Source organism: Apium graveolens, chromosome 5, assembly GCF_009905375.1.
Source record: "Apium graveolens cultivar Ventura chromosome 5, ASM990537v1, whole genome shotgun sequence".
Lineage (NCBI taxonomy): Eukaryota > Viridiplantae > Streptophyta > Magnoliopsida > Apiales > Apiaceae > Apium > Apium graveolens.
The window spans coordinates 289,475,717-289,499,697 of record NC_133651.1 but is presented as its reverse complement, the minus strand read 5'-3'; the positions used below and the strand labels follow the sequence as shown (position 1 = coordinate 289,499,697).

General features: G+C 38.5%; 1 non-coding gene across 1 annotated transcript; it reads left to right on the top strand.

Annotated features, from left to right (window-relative positions):
- The first annotated feature begins 10,809 nt into the window (after positions 1-10,809).
- On the top strand, positions 10,810-10,916 carry LOC141662863 (small nucleolar RNA R71). Its single transcript, XR_012550961.1, has one exon. It is a non-coding gene; the product is annotated as a small nucleolar RNA R71 (small nucleolar RNA).
- The last annotated feature ends 13,065 nt before the right edge of the window (positions 10,917-23,981 follow it).

Here is a 23,981-nt window from a genome sequence, read left to right as displayed (position 1 = left end):
AAGGATAAATAAAACTGATCTAATTCAGTACCGGTTTTAGGATAAACATCAAAACCAGGCTTTTATGTATAGTTTTGGGGCTCAGCGCTTTTGGTTGCACGTACTACAAGATGATAAGATAGTATTGCACGTACTACGAGAGGATACGATAATAATGTACGTACTACGTGAAGATAAGATAGTATTGCACGTACTGTGAGAATATAAGATTGTATTGCACGTACTACGAGAAGATAAGATAGTATTTTAATCAAAATATCTTGCACGTATATCGAGACAATAAAATAATATTTTAATACCCCTAAACCGATCCAGAATATTTGCAGCTAAAACTGTACTCCATATCAAAAAAGTCGAAACACGAAAAGTGCTCGGAGTTAGCAAATTAGTCTAGAAATCATTTTTTGGAAATATTTCAATTTGTACATTCTCCACACCGTTGAAGTTACGGGTTTCTGAATAGTCTCAAATAATTAATTAGGAAATTTATCAAATAATTCCACAAATCATTTAAAATCATATAAAAATCAATAATTCACTTGTAAAATATTTAAATAATATATGACTCATTTTGAGAATATTAATATCAAAATTCAAATTCTGGAACATATAAACCGTAATTTTAGAAAATTGTTCACATATAATTTCACAGATATTTCATATATACTTACATAATATTCATAAATTATCCCAACTAATCATACGATCGAAACCACACGTACCACTTAATCACTTACCACTTATATTCGCATACCTAATAAATCCAGATTTTAGAAACAATATATGAACTTTAGTTAGAGAGAAATTTACACATCGACAATACAGTAACCCGAAATTTTAATATATAATTTTGAAAACTATTTAATCTGGAATAAAATATTAAATTTTATTCCTTTCTTTTTAAGAAAATACTTTTATAATAATAAATAAATTTTGAAAAGTCCAGGTCATTATAAACTACCCTTCTTAAGCGGATTACGTCCTCAGAATCACAGAAAGAAAGAGGGTGCCAATATTGGTTTAATCCGTACTACTTCACATAACAAGCACATACAGACTATTCACATTGTCATACTAATTTTGCTTAAGGTAAATCATAATTTTTATAGACTCAAATAAATTTAAAAATCCGGGATATTACAGTGAGGGTTGGTGTTTGAGGTAGAAGTTTGGTCAGTTGTGTTTGAGGTAGAGGGCATGGATAAAGGAACATCACCTGTGACAGATGCCACATTTGTACTCACACTTGGAACTATGGTTGTGACAATGTGCTGTTCACCAAGAGTGGGAACTTTCATTTGAATTGGAAAAGATTTGACCAGGTTACTGTCATGTACCATGGTCTCAAACCCTTATTCTTCTTGCAAAGAACTGGCACTTGAATGTACTATACTTGCCTCCCCAATATTTGGATCACTGGAAATTTTACTCCCAGCTTCAATTGACAGTGCAATTTCAGCTAGAGTTTTGAGGGGAGTTGTCCCTGCTAGAGGAACCTCCAATTGAACTAGAGAGGATTTAGATAGCTCCTCCTAGGGAGTACTACCCTCAAACCTGTCAAACTGTGAAGACTGTTTGGCACATGAAGGTACTTGAGTATCTTGCACAGGGTCTTCAGTTAAAACCGATGAAACCCCTGTGTTTTTGTTGGTGTCATCAAGGTCTACCCCAGCATGTAGCCTCTCACCAACTGAATGTTGTTTCTGGGTGGTGAGCACAGTTTCTTGAACTATGTCACTTGATTTTGGCAACACTTGAGAAGAGGATTCAAGTGTTTCATTGTAAGAAGAAGAAATTTGATATATAAGAATTATGATATTAGGATTGAGTGTAGGAAACTTGTTAGGGCGAAAACACGCGCTAATAACACACGTAAGTATACGCGTTCGCAAGTAATATAGAATACTTTCTAATTCGTTCCCACAGAGACTTAGACTAATTATGTTCAATTAAACTCACTCACCAATGTATGATTACTTCTCAATGTTAAGACAATAACACTTAGATTTGATTAACTAATTATTAACTACAATTAACTACTATAATTAAGCACTTAATTAACACTTAAATTAAAAATATTAAAACACTCATAAGATCACAACTTCATTACTACTTCCTTCAATAGCTATTGTTATTACCCTTAACATGCAACAGTGATGATATTAATCGAATAACACGAAACTGATAAAAGCCAACTTTCATTATACTAATACCATTCTACCAAACATCCACAATTAAGATAGAAGTTGAATAGGCATCAATTATGTTGAGTCCCCATATGTCTACAGAAATTGACAACCTAACGATTTAAGCACAAGTTATTCCTTTTGATTACACAGGGCGAATAAAACGGTTAGAGTTACCCACTAATCATGCATACTCGTACATGAACCTATGCTAGCATGGCAAGTTCTAAATCTCATGATCCACCGTCGCTTCACAAAAGATTAACACCCTATCTTATATGTTCGCGACACACATAAGACGAATACGCACAACCAATACTAGATAATACAATCATCACACACTAAGGTATTAAACAACTAACTAAAGAACTCCAGTGTAAATCCGTTACGAACCCATGATCACGATTAGCCCATGATAGCACTCATCGTCATCATGGGTTCATATGAAAACATGATAATAACACACAATAATAATAACTAAAAACTACTTATTTTAAACCAGAGTACGTCACAAGAGTAAATAGGTTCAAAGTAAAGAAAACTAGCATCCAATGTTACAACGAAATAAAGAATCATAAGAAAATATGCTTCCTCTTCGTTGTAATGTGCTAAAACGGTCTTCTTCCTTATCTCCTTCGCTCCTTGATTAATACAACGATCCAACCCTTGTGAAATGTCTCTGAAATCTACTTATATTGGAGTCCCATAAAACCCAGATAACTCAGAAGTTGGAATCCAAACAGAAATAGGAGTCTAAAATATTTAATCTGAAATTACGACCCTGCGCAACCGCTCAGCATTCCTGAGCGGGCGCTCAGCTCCCTACTGGAAAATGCTCTGTTTCGCTCCGTTTCTTCGCTTCAATCTGCTCCTATCTTCCCACTTGTAATGCTAAACACATGCCAAGGCTTATTATTGATGAATTCTCTCCCGAAATACAAATAATACCCTGAAATGCACAAACACTAGAAAAACGCATCAAATACGCAAAATACTTGATTTCAAGACACCAATTCAAGCTATTATAAGACGTTCTAAGCGGTATAAAATGCAACTTATCACACCCCAAACTTAAATCGATGCTTGTCCTCAAGCGTCACAGACTCAAAAACAAAATAAAAACATGCATGAATGCAATCTATATGAAATGCAGCGATCCCCCTTACTACGACCAAACCAACCAACTTTCGACATCTCAACAAATGCAATTAGGCGAATAAAGATCAATCGAATCATACAAACTAACATACAGCCAGAAACGTGGTGTGTGCAGATGCTTAACGGATATGCTTCGAAACTAGATCAATTATCATAACTCAACTATCCTCAAGGCAATCGCATGATTATACAAAGAATAAAAATTCTAGGCACAAAGTGACTTATAACACTTTAAGAATCCTGGAGCTTATTACGGAATCATGCCTTTATTTATAACAACAAATGCTTATTTGACCGTGCAATGAGTGAGGTCCACAAAAGACTTATACAATGGCATCCATGTATCGAGCGTTAGGTTAGCGGATCCCAGACTATAAAAGCCTTAGGTCACTAGGCACAAAGTCCCCTAAGAACTTAATAACTCGAATACCAAAGAGCCCACTCATGATCAATTATGCATCAACTCTTTATTTTTATTTATTTTTTCTTTTTTTCTTTTTTTCTCTTTTTTTCTATTTTCTATTTTTTTCTTTTTTTTTAAATTTCTGAGCAAATGCGTTTCGCTCCCTCTTGCTCAACCCTAAACTACTCGCATAAACATACGAGCCGGCTACTAGCCATTTGACGCCTAGCCACAAATAGCAATGAATTCCATTTTTCACTCCATTTTTTCCTTTTCATTCCTTTTATCACTAAGAACCTATTATAAAATTCTAAGCATAATCAATAGATTAACCTCGAAAACCATCGAACCATAACAACAACCTAGTCCTTAAGCATTCTCTAAGACTTAGTGAAATTACAAGTGTTTCTAGCATGAAAATCAACGTACACGACTCAACATCACTTTAACGCTATCACTACACTCGCATCGCATCATCACAAATCAATTGGTAAATCAGCGCAAAAGGGATCATGGTATATGCATGAGCTACATGACATGATAAATAAAGCTATAAATAATAAAAAAAAACTATATGGCAAAAATTATGCAATTATATGAACTAAACTATCATGAATATGTAACTATATGACACACACACAAAATATTCCTTAACTACCACCCCCAAACTTAAAATCTTCACTGTCCCCAGTGAAGGTAGTAGAAAGGAACACAGGGTATACCTACTCGGAGAGATCATCATCATCATCACCCTCAGAGGGTGGTGTATCAGGAGGCGGATATGCAGAGTCCTCACCAAAAACTGGCCACTGGATGTCAGCTCCAAGGCCTCGAAAAGCAGTCCCAAGTGCAAGGGTGAGCTCCTGAGCAAACTTGCTCTGTGTCTCGTACATAGCGTCCATCCTCCTCGACAGCCTCCTATACTGGGCATCAGCCATCCCAGCACCCTTCTGAGCTCTAGAAGAACCAACCTCATCTCGCCTTGGCCTCGTCATGGTAGCACCTCGTGCTGGACGCCCTCCTGGAAGACGATAACCCAGCCCATGCTCCTCAGGCTCACCACCGGTCCACTCCTGCATCGCATGTAGAGTCCCGGAATCAATAGGAGCGGCCGACAACTGCAACTGCTCATGAGACGGCCACTGAACTCCCACGGCTCGGCAAAGCTTTGTAACCGTGGATGCATAAGGGATGTTCATGTGCTTAGCTCCCCTCAGAAACTTCAGAATTCCTTGGTAGATGAACTCACCAAGGTCCACATAGTACTCCTCATTCAAAATTCCCCATAACAACTGTGCTCTCTCAACTGTGACCTCATGTGCATACGAAGTAGGCAGAATATTAGCACAAATAAAAGCATTCCATGCACGGGCATACCTGTTCATCGCAATCGCCGGAAAGTGACGATACTTGTTAGTCCCAGTCTTGAAGGTCCAAACTGTGCCCGACCTACAGAGAGTGGCACAAATCAAATCCAAGTCAAAATCCTCAACAGTCTTCTCATTCCAGTTCTCCTCCGTGGGCTTCCTCTGTCGCTGCCCAATCACACGGCGAATTGCCGCAGGGTGATAATTAACCGTCATCCCCCGAACCACATAATACCCATTCTTCTTAGCCTTTGCGTTCGCATAGAACTCGCGAACCCCGCTCATCGGCACTGCTTCAGGAGATTCACAAAAAGCAATCCAACCCTTCTCAACAATCATAGGCAACAACTCACCATCCCTCCTCGATGGTAAGAACCCCCTCTCCTTCAAAATCAGATTACCCAAAAGCCTAGTATACTCCTCCTCAGCAGCCCCATCATTCAAACGAGGCCTCGCAGCAGTACCCCTCGAAGAATCAGCAGTAGGGACAGTGCTGCTGCTATCGATAGTCCTGGATCTCTTGGGTGCCATCAAAACTGAGTAAAAGTGTTTAAGATTTATGTTTTTGGGTTTGGGAGAGAGTTTAAGGTTTAGAAGTGTATGGGGAGTATATGGAATAAGTGTATGTTTATATAAGATAGGGATTAGGGTAAAATTTGATTAGGAGTGGGTTTGAGGGTTAAAACATGGGATAATGGGAAAATAAATCGTGGGTAATGGGCTGTTATTTTGTTTTTTTTTTATTTTTCAGATTTTTTTGGATTTTTATTGGACTAAAAAAAATTTCTCGCAGTCGGCCCCTGAGCGGGCGCTCAGGGGTCTTCTGGAATTTTTTTTTCCTTGCCCTGTTTTTCTGATTTTTTTGTGGTTTTGGATAGGTTACTAACTTCTAAGGGTTCCTGTAATAACAAATCATGAGTTGCCTCCCACGAAGCGCTTCTTTTTCGTCATTAGCTTGACGTTGCGTACCTTACTCAAGTTGACAATAAAACGGCACTAACCACTTCCCGGTTTTGTCCCCATAGTAGTGCTTCAAACGCTGACCATTAACCTTAAATGCTTGGTCCGGATTATTCTCAAAAATCTCCACTGCTCCATGTGGAAACACAGTTTTAACAATAAAAGGTCCCGACCACCTTGATTTCAACTTCCCAGGAAAAAGTCGGAGACGAGAGTTGAATAAAAGAACTTGCTACCCCGGCACGAATAACTTAGGATATAGCTTCCTGTCGTGCCACATTTTCACCTTTTCCTTGTACATTTTGTTGTTTTCGTACACTTGGAGTCGAAATTCATCAAGTTCATTAAGCTGAAGCATTCGCTTCTTTCCAGCTATATCTAGATCCAGGTTCAACTTCTTCAACGTCCAATAGGCCTTATGCTCAAGCTCCGCAGGTAAATGACATCCCTTACCATACATAAGTTGAAATGGGGACATCCCAAGTGGAGCTTTATATGCTGTTCTGTAAGCCCAAACAGCTTCATCGAGCTTTAAAGACCAATCCTTCCTTGACGAACAAACAACCTTCTCTAAAATGCGCTTGATCTCTCTGTTAGACACTTTCGCTTGACCATTTATTTGCGGATGATAGGCAGTAGTAACTCGATGATTCACATTGTAGCGCTACATCATAGAAGTAAACTTACGGTTGCAGAAATGCGACCCTTCATCACTTATGATTACTCGTGGCATTCCAAACCTTGTGAAAATCTGCTTATGAAGAAAATTCAACACTGCCTTTGCATCATTTGCCGGTAGAGCCTTGACTTCTACCCATTTTGAGAAATAATCGACTGCCAGCAAGATGTACTGATTATTGCAGGACGAGACAAAAGGCCCCATGAAATCGATTCCCCAAACATCAAAGACCTCGACTTTAAGCATCACATTTAACGGCATCTCATCCTTTCTCGTAAGATTTCCCACTCTTTGGCAACGATCACACCTTAAAACGAACTGATGAGCATCCTTAAACAAAGTAGGCCAGAAAAAACCTGCTTGCAGAATACGAGCTGCCCTCTTTTCACCACCATAGTGTCCACCATAAACTGTGGAGTGGCAGTCTCATAATATCCCCTCCGTCTCACAGAATGGGATACATCTCGTGATGATCTGGTCATCTCCCTGTCTAAACAAATACGGTTCATCCCACATATACCACTTCACCTCATGCAGAAACTTCTTCTTTTGAGCTGTGGTCAAATTAGGAGGCATTATATTGCTGACAAGATAATTCATAATATCTGTGAACCATGGCTCTTCCTCCTGAACTGCGAACAACTGCTCATCCGGAAAAGATTCGTTGATCAATGACTTATCATGTGAAGTAGACTCGGGATTCTCCAATCTAGAGAGATGGTCAGCTGCTTGATTCTCAATACCTTTTTGATCCTTGATCTCTAACTCAAATTCCTGTAGTAAGAGCACCCAACGAATAAGTCTCGGCTTTGAATCCTTCTTGGAAACCAAATAACGAATAGCCGCATGATTAGTGAATACTGTCACCTTTGTCCCAAGCAAATAAGATTGAAATTTTTCGAAACCAAAAACTATAGCCAAGAGCTCTTTCTCAGTAGTGGTGTAGTTCATTTGGGCCCCGTTTAAAGTCTTGCTAGCATAGTAGACCACATGAAAGAGATTATTCTTGCGCTGCCCAAGAACTGCACCCACCGCATAATCACTTGCATCACACATCATCTCAAAAGGTTTTGTCTAATCAGGTGCTATAATCACTGGTGTAGTTATCAAACTCTTCTTAAGAGTCTCGAATGCCGTTAAATAGTCATCAGCAAAATTGAAAGGCACATCCTTCTCAAGCAAGTTGCACAACGGCTTATATATCTTCGAAAAGTCCTTGATGAAATGCCGATAAAAACCCGCATGACCAAGAAAACTACGGATTCCTTTTGGTGGTGGAAGATTTTCAATGACTCCCACCTTGGCTTTGTCCACCTCAAGACCCTTGCTAGAGACCTTATGCCCAAGAATAATGCCTTCACGCACCATAAAATGACATTTTTCCCAATTGAGCACCAAATTAGTTTCTACACACCTTTTGAGTACTCACGAAGATTATTCAAACATTCATCATACGAATGTCCAAAGACGGTGAAGTCTTCCATGAACACCTCGATATTATTTCCAATCATGTCAGAGAATATAGCCATCATACATCTCTGAATAGTGGCCGGTGCGCCACATAATCCAAACGAAACTCTGCGAAAAGCAAACGTGCCAAATGGACAAGTGAAGGTAGTCTTTTCTTGATCCTTTGGTGCAATACAAATCTGATTATACCCTGAATAGCCATCCAGAAGACAATAATACTCATGACCGGCCAACCTGTCAAGCATTTGATCAATAAACGGAAGCGGGAAGTGATCCTTCCTTGTGGCCTTGTTCAATTTTCCGTAATCCATGCATACTCTCCATCCTATGACTGTTCGAGTGGGGATGAGCTCGTTCTTCTCATTTGCTACCACAGTGATACCTCCTTTCTTAGGTATACATTACACGGGGCTCACCCAAGAACTGTCAGAAATAGGATAAATGATTCCTGCATCCAGCCACTTCAGAATTTCTTTCTTCACCACTTCTTTCATGATAGGATTAAGTCTGCGTTGTTGCTCAACAGTTGGATTACTACCCTCTTCTAGCAGAATCTTATGCATGCAATATGAAGGGCTGATCCCTTTGATGTCTGCTATAGTCCATCCGATAGCCGATTTGAATTCTCTCAAAATCCTTAAGAGCTTGTCCTCCTCACTACCTGAAAGGTCAGATGCAATAATAACAGGTAAAGTAGATGCATCACCTAAAAAAGCATACCTCAAGTGTTCAGGCAATGGCTTAAGCTCCAAGGTAGGTGCTTCCTCAATCGATGCTTTGAGCTTTCCTTCAGCATTTTGGAGGTCAGAAGTACCAAGAGATTCAAACGGCATGTCTAGCTTTCGCCTCTACGGAGAAGCATTAAGATATTGTAGTTGCTCATTGCCATCCTCATCATCACTGTTGAAATCCCTCACTAAGGCCTTCTCTAATGCATCAGACATTAGCATATGATCGAGTTCTAGAGTAACCGCAAAATTAATCAAATCCACTTTTAAGCACTCCTCATCTTCTGTAGGGAATTTCATTGCTTTGAATACATTGAATGTCACATCCTGATCCTGCACACGCATAGTAAGTTCTCCTTTCTGCACATCTATCAAGGTACGGCCGGTAGCCAAGAAAGGCCCCCCCAAGATTATGGGAATCTTCTTATCTTCCTCGAAATCCAGAATAACAAAGTCTGCAGGAAAGAAGAGCTTATCCACCTTTACTAGCACATCCTCCACTATGCCTCTTGGGTAAGTAATAGAACGATCAGCCAATTGTAGAGACATGTAGGTGGGCTTTGGATCAGGCAAATTCAACTTTTTAAAGATCGACAACGACATCAGATTGATGTTTTCTCCCAAATCACAAAGGCACTTGTCAAAAGACAACTTGCCAATGGTGCAAGAAATGGTGAAGCTACCTGGATCTTTAAGCTTTGGAGGTAACTTTTGCTGCAGCACAACACTGCATTCTTCCGTTAGAGCAATGGTCTCAAGGTCATCCAGTTTCACCTTCCTTGAAAGAATACTCTTCATAAATCTCGCATAACTAGGCATTTGCTCCAGAGCCTCAACGAAAGGTATATTGATGTGAAGTTTCTTGAACACCTCCAGAAACTTACCGAACTGCTTATCCAGCTTTTGTTGTTGCAATCTCTTAGGGAAAGGTGGTGGATGATAGAGCTATTTCTCCCCTGTATTACCCTCAGGCTGAGTGTGTTCAACAGTAGTCTTCCTTGGTTCCGCCGCTTTCTCATTTTCCTTAGCTTCTTCATCTCTAACTTCAGCTTCTCCTTCTTTTGCTTTTTCAGCATCAGCAACTTTTCCAGACCTTAAGGTAATAGCCTTGACTTGCTCTTTAGCTTCCTTCCTGCCTGGTACTTCAGTGTCACTGGGAAGTGTTCCAGGTTGACGATTGGGCACTGCATTGGCTATTTGACCGATTTGATTTTCCAAGGTCTTGATAGAAACCGCCTGACTTTTGCACAACAGCTTAAGTTCCTCAAAATCAGCACTACAGGGTGGAGCTACACTTCCTTGTTAAGGATATGATTGCCTTTGAGCATAATGCTGTGGTTGCTAGAATCCCGGTGGATTGAACTGTTTACTTACGCCTTGCTGATATGGTTGCTGAATAGCATTTTGATTATTACTCCAGCTGAAATTTGGATGATTTATGTTGTTAGGATGATAAGTAGCTGGCACAGGCTTCTGTTATCGCGGATAATTGTTCACATACTGAACAGATTCATTAACAAGAGAACACTGATCCATAGCATGAGAACCTGCACAAAGCTCACAGACCATAGCTATCTGATTGACTCCATAGGTAGCTAGAGAATCGACCTTCATAGACAGCGCTTGGAGCTGCGCTGCAATAGCTGTAGCTGCATCGACTTCCAGAATACCTGCTACCTTACCAGGCATCATCCTTTGAGTTGGGTTTTGATGCTCATTTGCAGCCATAGTCTCAATAAGATTATAAGCCTCAGTATAGCTTTTGGCCCACAAGGCGCCTCCAGCTGCTGCATCGAGCATGGGCCGAGATTGGGCCCCCAAACCATTATAAAAACCAGTGATCACCATCCAATCAGGCATTCCATGATGTGGACACTTTCTCAACATCTCCTTGTAACGCTCCCAAACTTCGCACATAGATTATGTAGGTTGCTGCGCAAACTGAGTAAGAGCACTCCTCATAGCCGTAGTCTTCGCCATTGGATAAAACTTCACCAGAAACTTTTGTGCAAGATCTTGCCAAGTAGTGATAGACCCAGCTGGTTCAGAATGTAACCAGTCCTTAGCTTTATCCCTCAGAGAGAATGGGAAAAGCCTCAGCTTGATAGCCTCATCAGTCACACCATTATATTTGAAAGTACTGCAGATCTCGACAAAATTCCTTATGTGCATGTTGGGGTCTTCAGTCGCAGCACCTCTGAAAGAAACAGAATTCAGCACCATCTGAATAGTGCCCGGCTTAATTTCAAAGGTGTTAGCCTGAATAGCCGGATGAAGAATGCTTGACTGAATGTCATCAATTTTAGGCCGAGAAAAGTCCATAAGAGCTGGATCTGCCGGAACAATACGATCACCCATGATTAATGGTTCTTTCTGCTCACTTTCTGAATCCGAATCTTCAAAATCTATCTTCTCCGGAATATCAAGAACTTCGTATGTCTCCTCAGCTGTATCTAAAGTCCTCTTGCAAGTACGAGAACGAGTTTGCATAAACGCTCGCTAAAGTACCTGAAACACAACCGGAAATAATAAGTAACACGTCTTAATCACTGAGTCCTAATGACCAATGATGGTAAGTACATAAACTAAAAAAATACGCCGAGTCCCCGGCAGCGGCGTCAAAAACTTGTTAGGACGAAAACATGCACTAATAACACACGCAAGTATACGCGTTCGCAAGTAATATAGAATACTTTCTAGTTCGTTCCCACAGAGACTCAGACTAATTATGTTCAATTAAACTCACTCACCAATGTATGATTACTTCTCAATGTTAAGACAATAACACTTAGATTTGATTAACTAATTATTAACTATAATTAACTACTATAATTAAGCACTTAATTAACACTTAAATTAACAATATTAAAACACTTATGAGATCACAACTTCATTACTACTTCCTTCAATAGCTATTGTTATTACCCTTAGCATGCAACAGTGATGATATTAATCGAATAACACGAAACTGATAAAAGCCAACTTTCATTGTACTAATACCATTCTACCAAACATCCATAATTAAGATAGAAGTTGAATAGGCATTAATTATGTTGAGTCCCTATATGTCTATAGAAATTGACAACATAACGATTTAAGCACAAGTTATTCCTTTTGATTACACAGGGCGAATAAAACGGTTAGAGTTACCCACTAATCATGCATACTCGTACATGAACCTATGCTAGCATGGCAAGTTCTAAATCTCATGATCCACCATCGCTTCACAAAAGATTAACACCCTATCTTATATATTCACGACGCACATAAGACGAATACGCACAACCAATACTAGATATCATATAATTATCATACACTAAGGTATTAAACAACTAACTAAAGAACTCCACAGTAAATCCGTTATGAACCCATGATCACGATTAGCCCATGATAACACTCATCGTCATCATGGGTTCATATGAAAACATGATAATAACACACAATAATAATAACTAAAAACTACTTATATTAAACCAGAGTACGTCACAAGAGTAAATAGGTTCAAAGTAAAGAAAACTAGCATCCAACATTACAACGAAATAAAGAATCACAAGAAAATATGCTTCCTCTTCATTGTGGTGTGCTAAAACGGTATTCTTCCTTATCTCCTTCGCTCCTTGATTATTACAACGATCCAACCCTTGTGAAACGTCTTTGAAATCTACTTATATAGGAGTCCCATAAAACCCAGATAACTCAGAAGTAGGAAGCCAAACAGAAATAAGAGTCTAAAATATTTAATCTGAAATTACGACCCTGCGCGGCCGCTCAGCATTCCTGAGCAGTCGCTCAGCTTCCTGAGCGGTCGCTCAGCAGAGCTGAGCGGGCGCTCAACTCCCTACTGGAAAATGCTCTGTTTCGCTCCGTTTCTTCGCTGCAATCTGCTTCTATCTTCCCACTTGCAATGCTAAACACATGCCAAGGCCTATTATTGATGAATTCTCTCCCGAAATGCAACTAATACCCTGAAATGCACAAACACTAGAAAAACGCATCAAATACATAAAATACTTGATTTCAAGACACCAATTGAAGCTATTATAAGACGTTCTAAGCGGTATAAAATGCCACTTATCAAAACTCCCCATGAGTGAATGACGGAGTTTCAAATAATGTACCCTCTTTGTGTGTGCCAACCATATTTCTTCTTTCACCAACTTGAGAGTGCTCAAGTTGGGCTGCAGACTCTATATAGATTACACTAGGGAGAGTGCTTTGTTCAATAGAGACACCTTATTGAGTAGGTGCCCCCAGAGTCTGTTTATTGCACTCTTTTACAATTGCATCCTTTTGGGCGGATACATAGGTAGCTCCATCAGTGGTCAGCTCAATTTTCTTTGTCTTCTTTGGATTCTTGACCAGGTTTGACTCTATTTGGATTTGATCCTCACCACTCTCACTTATGACATCTAAAGGTTCCTGATTTCTCTTCTTTTTACTAAATTCACCCTTTTGAGAGGATGAAGCAGTTGGTTCCCTAGATTCTAATGGTAGAAAAGAAGTGGTCACGGTTGTGGAAGGCCCCTGTTGGTTATCCCGTGTCTGTACTTCCACAGGTGCATGAGCCATAACTGATTTAGAAACTGCACTTGTCCTCATGTCAGGCATAGGGTAGGGGTAGGTCCTAAATCTTTATAACAAAAAATTAATGAGAGTTAGTGCTACCTCCACCTTATTATTTATAGTAAGTGACCCGAATAACTGGATTAACTGGATCAATATGCTTAGTACTAGAATGATTAACTGGATTAACAATAATAGATGTGGCACTAGTATTGTCACACATAATTGGATTTTTGTGTAACATTAGGCCATAGTCCATTGGTTGATTTCTAATCCAAAGAACCTGAGCACAGAAACTTCCCGCAACTATAAATTCAGCCTCAGCTGTAGAAGTTGACATAAATTGCTATTTCTTACTGTACAAAGATACAAGTCTTTGTCTAATAAATTGACTTCCACTAGTACTCTTCCTGTCAACCCTGCATCCAGCAAAATTTGCATATGTGTATCCAACAATTTCAAAACCAGTTCCCTTAGGATACCACAATCCCAAGTTTGTTGTTCCCTTCAAATATCTAAAAATTCTCTTTACTGCCATCAAATGTGAATCTTTGGGATTTTCTTAAAATCTAGCACACAGACATGTTACAAACATAATGTTTGGTCTACTCATAGTTAAGTATAGCAAAGATCATATCATTCCTCTATATCCAGATATGTCTACACTTTTTCTTTTCATATCTTCATCCAACTTGGTAGCTGTAGACATTGGTGTAGATGCAGGTGAGCAGTCAACCGTTCCAAACTTCTTTAATAAATCATTAACATATTTGGTTTGACCGATGAAGATGCCATCACTTCTTTGACTAACTTGAGGGCCAAGGAAGTAATGAGCTCTCCCATCATGCTCATCTCATATTCACTCTACATGAGTTTTGAAAACCTTTGACATAACTGTTAAGTTTCGAGCACATAAACGCAACGGAAACAGTAATTAAAAACGTAAAAAATCAGAATTTTTGAAACCCACCACAGGATCCATGCGAAAAACATATATTTAATTCGTAGATCAGATTATTTACCTTAAGAATCTTTACCAATTGGTTGACTAATGGATATCCAAAACTTGTTAAATCACCACGTATCCCGCTCTCGAGATCTACGCTCTATCGGTATCCACACGAATGCTTGAACTCAAGGATTGGATGTGTACTAGCACAAACCCGTTTCTTCTTGCTCTCTCCATCTTCTCTCTTGGTGGCTAGGGTTTTAGTAAAAGTCTTGCTTACCAAATTAGCCACACAAAAGATATTATATATATAGAGTAGAAAAATGAATTATAACTCTTAACTAATTATGAGTTATTATTTATTCGAAATTCCTATTTGTATTATAATTAAGTCTCACTTAATTATTTAACAAATAAATTTCATAATTAATATTAGTAAATTCGAATATCAATATTTATCTAATTAATTAAGTCATACTTAATTAATATTATAAATAATTCGAATTACTTTAATATAATTTAAATCCAATTTAAATTAAATAATTCTTCAAGCATTCTAAGTGTGTGACCCTATAGGTTATTATTAGGTTGGCAACGAATTTTAAATCTAATTTAAATCGTAAATAATGAGCGACATCTAGTAATACATCATTGCTACCCAAGTAATAATAATTGAATCGGTGATCGATTAAACCTTTTCTGAATAATGTACAATGTAATATAATCCCTTCAACCATATATTATAGATTAAACTAGAGGCATGTAATATAATGTGTCATCCTTATCAATGTTTAATCCAGGTTTCTTTGATCAATGAGTAGACTATCTGTTATTACCAAGGAACTAACAATGAGATTTACAGAAGGGGGTTGAATGTAAATCTCAAAACTTTTTCAAGTTTTGAGCAGTTTCAAAGGCTATGTGTTTTGATGCACAAGTGTGTGTGAATTTCTTTGAGCTAATGCAGACAGATATGTATTCAAACACAAATGTAAAGAACACAAAAGACTTAAAAACTTTTCTGGTGGATTTGTTGTTCCACCAGAGATGTGTTATTTCATAAAATATGTGATTCAAGAAATTGATCACAGCTACTTCCTAGTACAAACTAGATGACTCTCAATGTTTTTCTAAACAGCTCTGGAAAATTCACACTCTAATTACTAGCTGCAACTTGGTTTATATATCACCAAGTTTACAAGTGAGGACAAAAAATATAGAATACAATTGAAAAGATTCTTCACATGTTCCTATTTCATTTCTCTATCCAATGCAATCTAGGATAATTTGTGAATCTTTGAATACTTCCTTGTTTGTACCAGAATGGAAATGTTGCATTTTCTTGATTCCTCCAAGAGGCTGCCACATTCGAATTGTCTCTGTCAACCCATGTGCCTCTGTCAGCTTATGAATTGTCACTGTCAACTGCTATTGAACTTAGCATCCGTTGAAACTTTCATCCGTTGATGGCTTTATCCGTTGATGCATTAGCAGTTGAAGCTTTATCCGTTGATGCACTCATTTGTTGATAGATGTTATCCGTTGAAGCTTTAGAGACATCCGTTGAAGCTTTGTTTCTTATCCGTGGAAGGCCTTTAACTTATCAGTTGATACTACTTCACTTATACAAAATTACAAGGCATGAAATATTTACAGTTAGCCCTCCTATTTGCATATCCACTAGTAGTCAACATGACTTATAATTTCCCACAACATCTAAGAATTATAACTTGAGTACAGAAACTGAAATGCGCTACAATACTAAACTTATTTCTAAGTAAAGCTACTCCATCAACGGATAGCCAGAATGGTCTTATCCGTTGAGGCTACAGACACTGGATTCCTACTTAAGTGTTTTATTTAACTTATCATCAAACTAATACACATATTGCTAACAATCTCCCCCTATTTATGTCTACTAGAATTGTAGGCATAAATTTGGGTTTAACTTGATGATAACAAAACACTTAACAAATATATGAATTGAAATCAAGTAGAAATTCAAAATTGCTGCAAAAGTGTATGTACTGAGATAGAATTGAAGGATTACATTGTTTCTAAGGATGCTCCTTTAGGCTGAGCAGATTATTTTCTTTTCCTTTGATCCCTTGTTTTCTTCCCTAGCGTCCTGTCATTTTCCTCTACTTGGCGTTGGAGTTGTCTGTATAATTCAGCTTCATCTTCTTCACTAATGTCCAACTTAGATTGCATGTCCTTGAGAGTTTCATTACTGGTAATTTTAAGCTGGTCTTCAAGTCTGAAAAGTCTTCTGACTCCTTTATTGTCTCTGAAATCCATCAGCCAATGAGGTGATTTATGAATTGTAATTCCATGCTCAGGGATGAGTAATGTTCTAGGCAAGGAATTGGGCTCCCACCAAGTTTTCCTTAAGCTGGCAATCTTGTTGAGAATCTCAGTTTTGGCAGTCCTGGTAAAGCCAAAATCCCTTTTGATAGCTGAGTAGAATCTAACCAAGGTAGAATAGCCTTCATTCAGAATTCTGTAAAGGGGCCAAGTCCTTTCCCCATTTCCTTTATAATTGAACACTAATCTTTCTGGTAGTTGTCTGTAGGCATCTATTCCTCTTACTTCCTCCAGCACATCTAGGAAGAGTTCAATGTCTGTCTGTTCCTTTATGTCACAAATATGAACATAATCATCCTTTGAGACTTGTGGCTTAGGCTTAGGTTTCTGAGTGAATTTTCTTGAGGTTAGGGGAGGTGTTGATTTAGTTTTTCTTTTCTGTTTCTTTGGTGGTGGAGAAGTATTTAAGAAGGTGGGCAATTTGATGGTGTCCCAATCAATGGGTTCTTCCTTAGGAATGATTGTTTCACCATGGATATTTAAGTAGGGATCAGGCACAATGGGTTCAGGAATAGAAGGTAGTGGTTTGGATTTTGATTGGATTTCCTCAGTGTTATCTACAATCTTTCTTTTTGCATTTGCCTTTCTTCTGTTCCCTTTCTGCCATTCCTTTCTTTTCTCACTTCTTTCTTCCACATCCTCACTAAACATGTTCCCCATACCTTTATCTTCACCCTTGTCTTCAATTTCTTTCTTCTCTTCAATTTGACTTGACTTTAGCTTTTTTTCAAGCTTTGCTTGTGCTCTTTTGTCAGCCTTTAGCTTTTAAGCTTCTTCCTTTAACCTCATGGTTTCTTCCCTCTTGGATTTAGAAAATTTGGGATATCCTTGCATCACACAGATACTCTTTCCCTCTCTATAAATGATAGCCATATTCATTCTTTCCACTACATCATTGGTCTCTTTGTGCTTTATGATGCTTCCACCCAAAACTTTGTCTTCATCAGGTTTTGGAAGAGGAAAATCTATTTCTTTTGACTGACTAAAGTTTAGAGGGTTCTTTGTAGAGTCCCTGTTGAGTCTAGTGGATGGCTTGAGTACCATGGGTTTCAAATTCCTTAAGGAAGTCTCTCCAGCCTTATTTCTCCTTACTGGCTTGTGCTCTATAATGATTGGCTCAACCTTTGTGCTATGTTTCACATATAATGATTTTGAAGTTGTAGAGCCAAACACCTGTTGCATCCTTTCATCAATTTTTCTCCTCTGCTCCTTCACCTTCATCTCAGCTGCTGCTAGCTGGATTAGATCAATTCCATCAAGCTTTCCTTTGATTGGAAGTGTTGGAGAAGTAGTGATGGCATGAACTAGCACTTTGGATATTTGGATGTTTGTAGATGGCTCTCCTTCCCCTTCCCCTTTATTCTCCCTATTTTTGTTATCATCAATGAGAGGGGTCAAGCCTTGTGCTTTTGCCAGCTGCATGAGTAGACTTGTTTGAGACTGTTGATTCTGAAGAATGGTGACCACAGAATTTTCAATGACTTGAACTCTGTCTTCCAACTTGACCAGCCTCTTTTCAGCATCTGATTCTCTTCTCAATCTCAGTAACAAGTCCTGCATGGTACCATAGGGCATGACTGAATCCAGCTTCTCAGAATTGTAGGACTTCAAGTCAGCTATATCCTTCTTGAGTTCATCCACACTCAGATTCTGTCTTAGTTGCTGTAGCTTCATGAGATGTAGAGAATCTAGGTGGGCTTGAAGAATAGCCTTGGTACCAGCATCTGAAGTTTCCTAAAGGGCCTTTTGAATAGCCAGAACCTGTTTGACCAAGGATACACTGAACTGTCCTGGTGTAGATTCCTTAGTCAAGGCCCATTCAGGTAAATTTGGAACTGAACTAGGGCCTACATCTCCCCCTAATTTCATGCTTCCATCAAATGAGACAGAGTCATCATCATTAGAATTCACTCCAAATTCTTCAGATGGCTCACCAACTTGAGAAGGCATCCTATTGACAGTAGTTTTATCCCTTTGTAGAGATTCTGAGGTGTGTACTAGGTTCAAAGTATGTTCTGCCTCCACATTGCCCTGAGCAGCCAACAGTTGATAGGCTAACACAGGATGAGTAAAAGTATCAGCATCCAAGGAAATGTTATCAATTACAGCTTTATAATGTTGCTGAAATTGTCTTTCCTTTTCAGCATCATCCATAATCATTGACTCATTAGCAATGGCTGGATCCACCCTTATACCTCCTGTACCTGCTTTTCTCTCAATTTCTCTATATTCTTGTATCAGGGGCTCCCCCTGGCTCACACACCTCACACCCTCACCCTCACCTACTAAGGTGGCACTCCTCTCACTTTCTTTTGCCATGCTGGAAGAAATAGCATGCATATTTAGACTCTCAAGCTCTCCTTTTGCCTGGGAGCAACCCAGCCTCTCATTCAAATTTTCACTCCCTTCCCTCAATCCTAGAAGTGATTGTACAGTAACCATGTCTTCTACACTTGGAATTGATTCAATTATTTATGTAGAGACTATCAACGGATAGGGAGTATCCGTTGAAGTAGGAACCGATGGTATCAACGGATAACTGCTGTTAAGCTTATCCGTCGAAGAACAACCACTTGTCAATGGATGAGTAATATCCGTTGATGAAGGAAAAGAAGTAGAAATTGAAAGTGACATGATTGTTGAATCTGTGTGGATTGATTTTAATTTAGGGGACACAGATTCTTCAACCAAATCTGAAAGAATTGGCTGATGATCCAACAAATCATCTAAAAGATGATGATCACCAGTATTTGAGTGGGGCTCCTCCCTAAGTTGTAAAGAGGGAGAATCAGGAATTGATGTGAATATCATGTCCATATCCAGAGATGGTGGTGGAGAATTTGGTGAGTGATGTGTGTCAATTTTGAGAGAATGGGGCTGTGACTCCATATTTGTTGGAGTCACATCAAGCTGAATTTGAGAAGGCATAGATACATGTGGGTGTATCTGTGCAGTGTGTGCACCCTGTGTGGAAACTAAGGTTTTAACCTTCTTTCTTCTTGTAAAGGCTTTTACAGGTGAGTGTGTGGCTTCAGTGTCCCTCCCTCTTTTGTTCTGTGTCCCTAGTTGGGGACTATTTTCAATAGTTGCACCCTTTTGGGAGGATGCAATTAGGGATGAGTTTGAATCCTTTTCAACCACCACAGTCTTTTGAGAAACTGTGGTTTGGCTAGCTGAGATACCACTCACCTCTCCTACCTTATCCTGGGGGGTTTCTTGATGTTCACCCCTCCCCTTACCACTCACACCCTGTTCACTCCCCTCAGGGTTTATGGTGGTTATTACAACTGTTGTCTTTTGAGAAACAACATAGGTGACTTTCTTTGACTTTGTTCTTGAAACTTTAGGTTTGGTGGATTTGGAAGGAATTTGTTGGGACAAAGACACATATTTCATGGCCACACTTGAAGGAAAAGAAATAATGGGGTTGGAAGTAGTAGGAGTTGAAGAATTATTTACCTCACTTACCTGGGTGCATTCATTATTGGAAAATATACCAATGGCACCTGACTGTTGAGGTTAATTCTCAAAAGGTCTGCAAGGACCCTTTTCTCTTGTGCCCAGCACTTGAGTTTATTACTCTCATTATTTATGACCAAACCTTCAGCAACATGGTTAGCCAATAACATAAAGAATCTAGCATAGTAGATGTTATGAGGTATATTAGCTTTGTTACCTAACCTGGAACCTAATTCTAGCATGACATAGTTGCTAAAATTAAAGTACCTATTAGAAACTAGCATATAAAGCATATTAACAAGAGATGAAGTTATGGCATCAAAATTACTAATTTTCCCAGAGAAAACCTTGATAAAGGCATCACCAAGAAAACTCCATTCTTTTCTAAGGCCTTTTCTTCTAATGCTCCCTAAACTAGCAGAATCAAAAGAATAGCCTATGGAATCTAACATACCAGATACATCATTATCAGTGTGTGGTGTCATGGCATTGTTCTCAGGTAGCTTAAAACAAGACTGTATATCATCATAGTTAATACAATAATCTTTACCTTTGAGAGATAAAGTGATGGTCATATCTGTGGGATTGAACTATGCAGTTGTCCAAATCTCCTCAATTACTTCACAGTAAATAGTTGGGGCTTCCAGCATTGCATAGCTTAGTTTGCAGTTTTTGATGAAGTCCATCGTCTTGTGATAATCTGAGCGGGCTTCATTATTTTCCACCAAAGCTACGAAATTGTTCTTCTCATAGACAAATCCAGACCGGGACATTATCTTTACTACTGGTGCCATTGTAGTGAGTAGAGGTTGCAGAGAAAAGTTGAGAGTTTTGGGAGAGAAAGAGAGTAAAAGCTTTTGAAGGATTGCAAGAAAGCGTAAAGTGAAAATAAGAATTCAAAAGGCTTTTATACTTTCTCGAATTAAAACGTAAGAAGAATGATTAAATAATACTTTTAAGTAAATTACAGCCGTTTGAGAATAAAGAAAACTGTATGTATTTTAAAAACTGCCTTTAATATAAATACATACAACTGTGTATATATATATGTATCAACGGTTAAGTAAAAGAATCAACGGTTGTGACTTACTTAAAAGAACTGATGTGACACTTCAAAAGATGAGGTAAACAGTTATCTGTTGAAGAATAACACAGATTTATCCGTTGAAGGATAAAATTACCAGAATTGTATTTGTCTTTCAACGGATAATGAACATTGGTTGATAGAACAATTTTGGCTTTCAACGGATAGGGAATATCCATTGATAGAATAATCTTTACTTAAAGCCGACTTTGTTCTTGCAGCAAATTCATTTCAGGTTTCAAAACAGATTATAATAAGGACATGAATTTATGAATAATTAAGCATACCTAGCTCACTTACTAATCTTGTGAATGTTGATTAATCAAGTGGCTTGGTAAATATGTCTACAATCTGCTTTTCACTTGGAACAAAATGAAGTTCCATTGTACCATTCATCACATGTTCCCTAATGAAGTGGTACTTGATGTCAATGTGCTTGGTTCTTGAGTGATGCACTGGATTTTCAGTAATAGCAATGGCACTTGTGTTGTCACAGAATATTGGAATTTTTTCAACAGTTATCCCATAGTCAAATAGTTGATTCCTCATCCACAGTATCTGTGCACAGCAACTACCAGCAGCAATGTACTCAGCTTCAGCTGTTGATGTAGAAACAGAATTTTGCTTCTTGCTGAACCATGACACAAGCTTATTCCCTAGAAATTGACAGGTGCCAGTTGTACTTTTCCTGTCTATTTTGCAACCTGCATAGTCTGCATCTGAGTAGCCAATTAGATCAAAACCAGACTCTCTAGGGTACCAAATTCCTAGATTTGGAGTCCCTTTGAGATATCTGAAGATTCTTTTAATAGCCACTAAGTGAGATTCTTTAGGGTCAGCTTGAAATCTAGCACAGAGACATGTAGAAAACATTATATCAGGTCTACTAGCAGTTAAATATAGAAGTGAGCCAACCATGCCTCTATAACCTGTAATATCCACAGACTTTTTAGCCTTGTTTAATTCAAGCTTGGTGGCAGTGGCCATGGGAGTTTTTGCACATGAACAATCCATTAAGTCAAACTTCTTTAAAAGATCATAAATATATTTAGTTTGACTAATGAAAATTCCACCAATAACTTGTTTAACTTGTAAACCAAGAAAATAAGTTAGCTCTCCCATCATGCTCATTTCATATTTACTTTGCATTAACTTAGCAAACTTTTTACTAAGCTTATCATCTGTAGAACCAAATATAATATCATCTACATAGATTTGAACAAGTATTGTAGAGCCATTAACATTTCTAAAGAAAAGAGTTTTGTCAACAGTACCTCTTGTGAAGTGATTATCTAGGAGAAATTTTGACAAAGTCTCATACCAGGCTCTAGGTGCTTGCTTTAGTCCATAGAGTGCTTTCAACAGATAATACACATAGCATGGAAAATTTGGATCTTCAAATCCTGGAGGTTGGATTACATAAACTTTTTCCTCCAATTCTCCATTCAGAAATGCACTCTTGACATCCATTTGATAGACCTTGAAATTGGCATGGGCTGCATAGGCTAGAAAGATTCTGATGGCTTCAAGTCTTGCAACTGGAGCAAATGTCTCATCAAAATCTATTCCCTCTTGTTGAGAATAGCCCTTGGCAACCAATCTGGCTTTATTCCTTATGACAATGCCATTTTCATCCATCTTGTTCTTGAATACCCATTTTGTGTCAATAGAGCTCTTGTTCTTTGGCTTGGGTACCAGCTTCCATACCTTGTTCCTCTCAAATTGGTTTAGCTCCTCTTGCATTGCTAAAATCCAATCTGGATCCAATAGAGCTTCTTCCACTCTCTTAGGTTCCTCCTGTGATAGAAAACTACTATATAGACATTCATCTTGAGTAGCCCTTCTAGTTTGCACTTTAGATGTAGCATCACCAATGATCAATTCAAAAGGATGATTCTTGGTCCATTTCCTTTGAGGTGGTAGATTAGCTCTAGATGAGGTTGCCTCAGTATTGTCATGATGTGAGATAGAGTGTTGATTGGCTGAAACTACCCCTGAGTTACTGATCCTTTGAAAGGAACTGGGAGTTCTATCAACTGATGAAGTGAATTGATTATCCGTTGACAGACTATGATCAACGAATGCTTCATTATGTATTTCAACGGATGATGCACTTTGTCTTTCAACGGATGCTGCATTATTTCTATCAACGGATGCTGAGTTGTAACTTTCAACTGATGCAACACTTTGTGCATTATCCAAAGGCAGATTTTGAATTCTTTTCGAGGTGCCTTCTCCATCATTCTCATCTTCACTATCATCACAATATATCTCAATGTTGTCAAATTTGAGTCCTTCATGATGTCCCTCATCTGTTAGTCCATCAATCTTTTTATCATCAAACACAACATGCACAGATTCCATGACAATGTTGATCCTTAGATTGTAGACCCTATATGATTTTCCAGCAGAATAACCAACAAATATTCCTTCATCAGCCTTTGCATCAAACTTCCCTTTGTGATCAGGTTGATTCCTTAGAATGTAGCATTTGCAACCAAAGACATAAAGAAAGTTTAAAGTTGGTTTTCTTCTCTTGAACAATTGATAGGGAGTCATGCCTTTTTCCTGATTGATTAGAGAAATATTCTGAGTGTAACATGCACAGTTA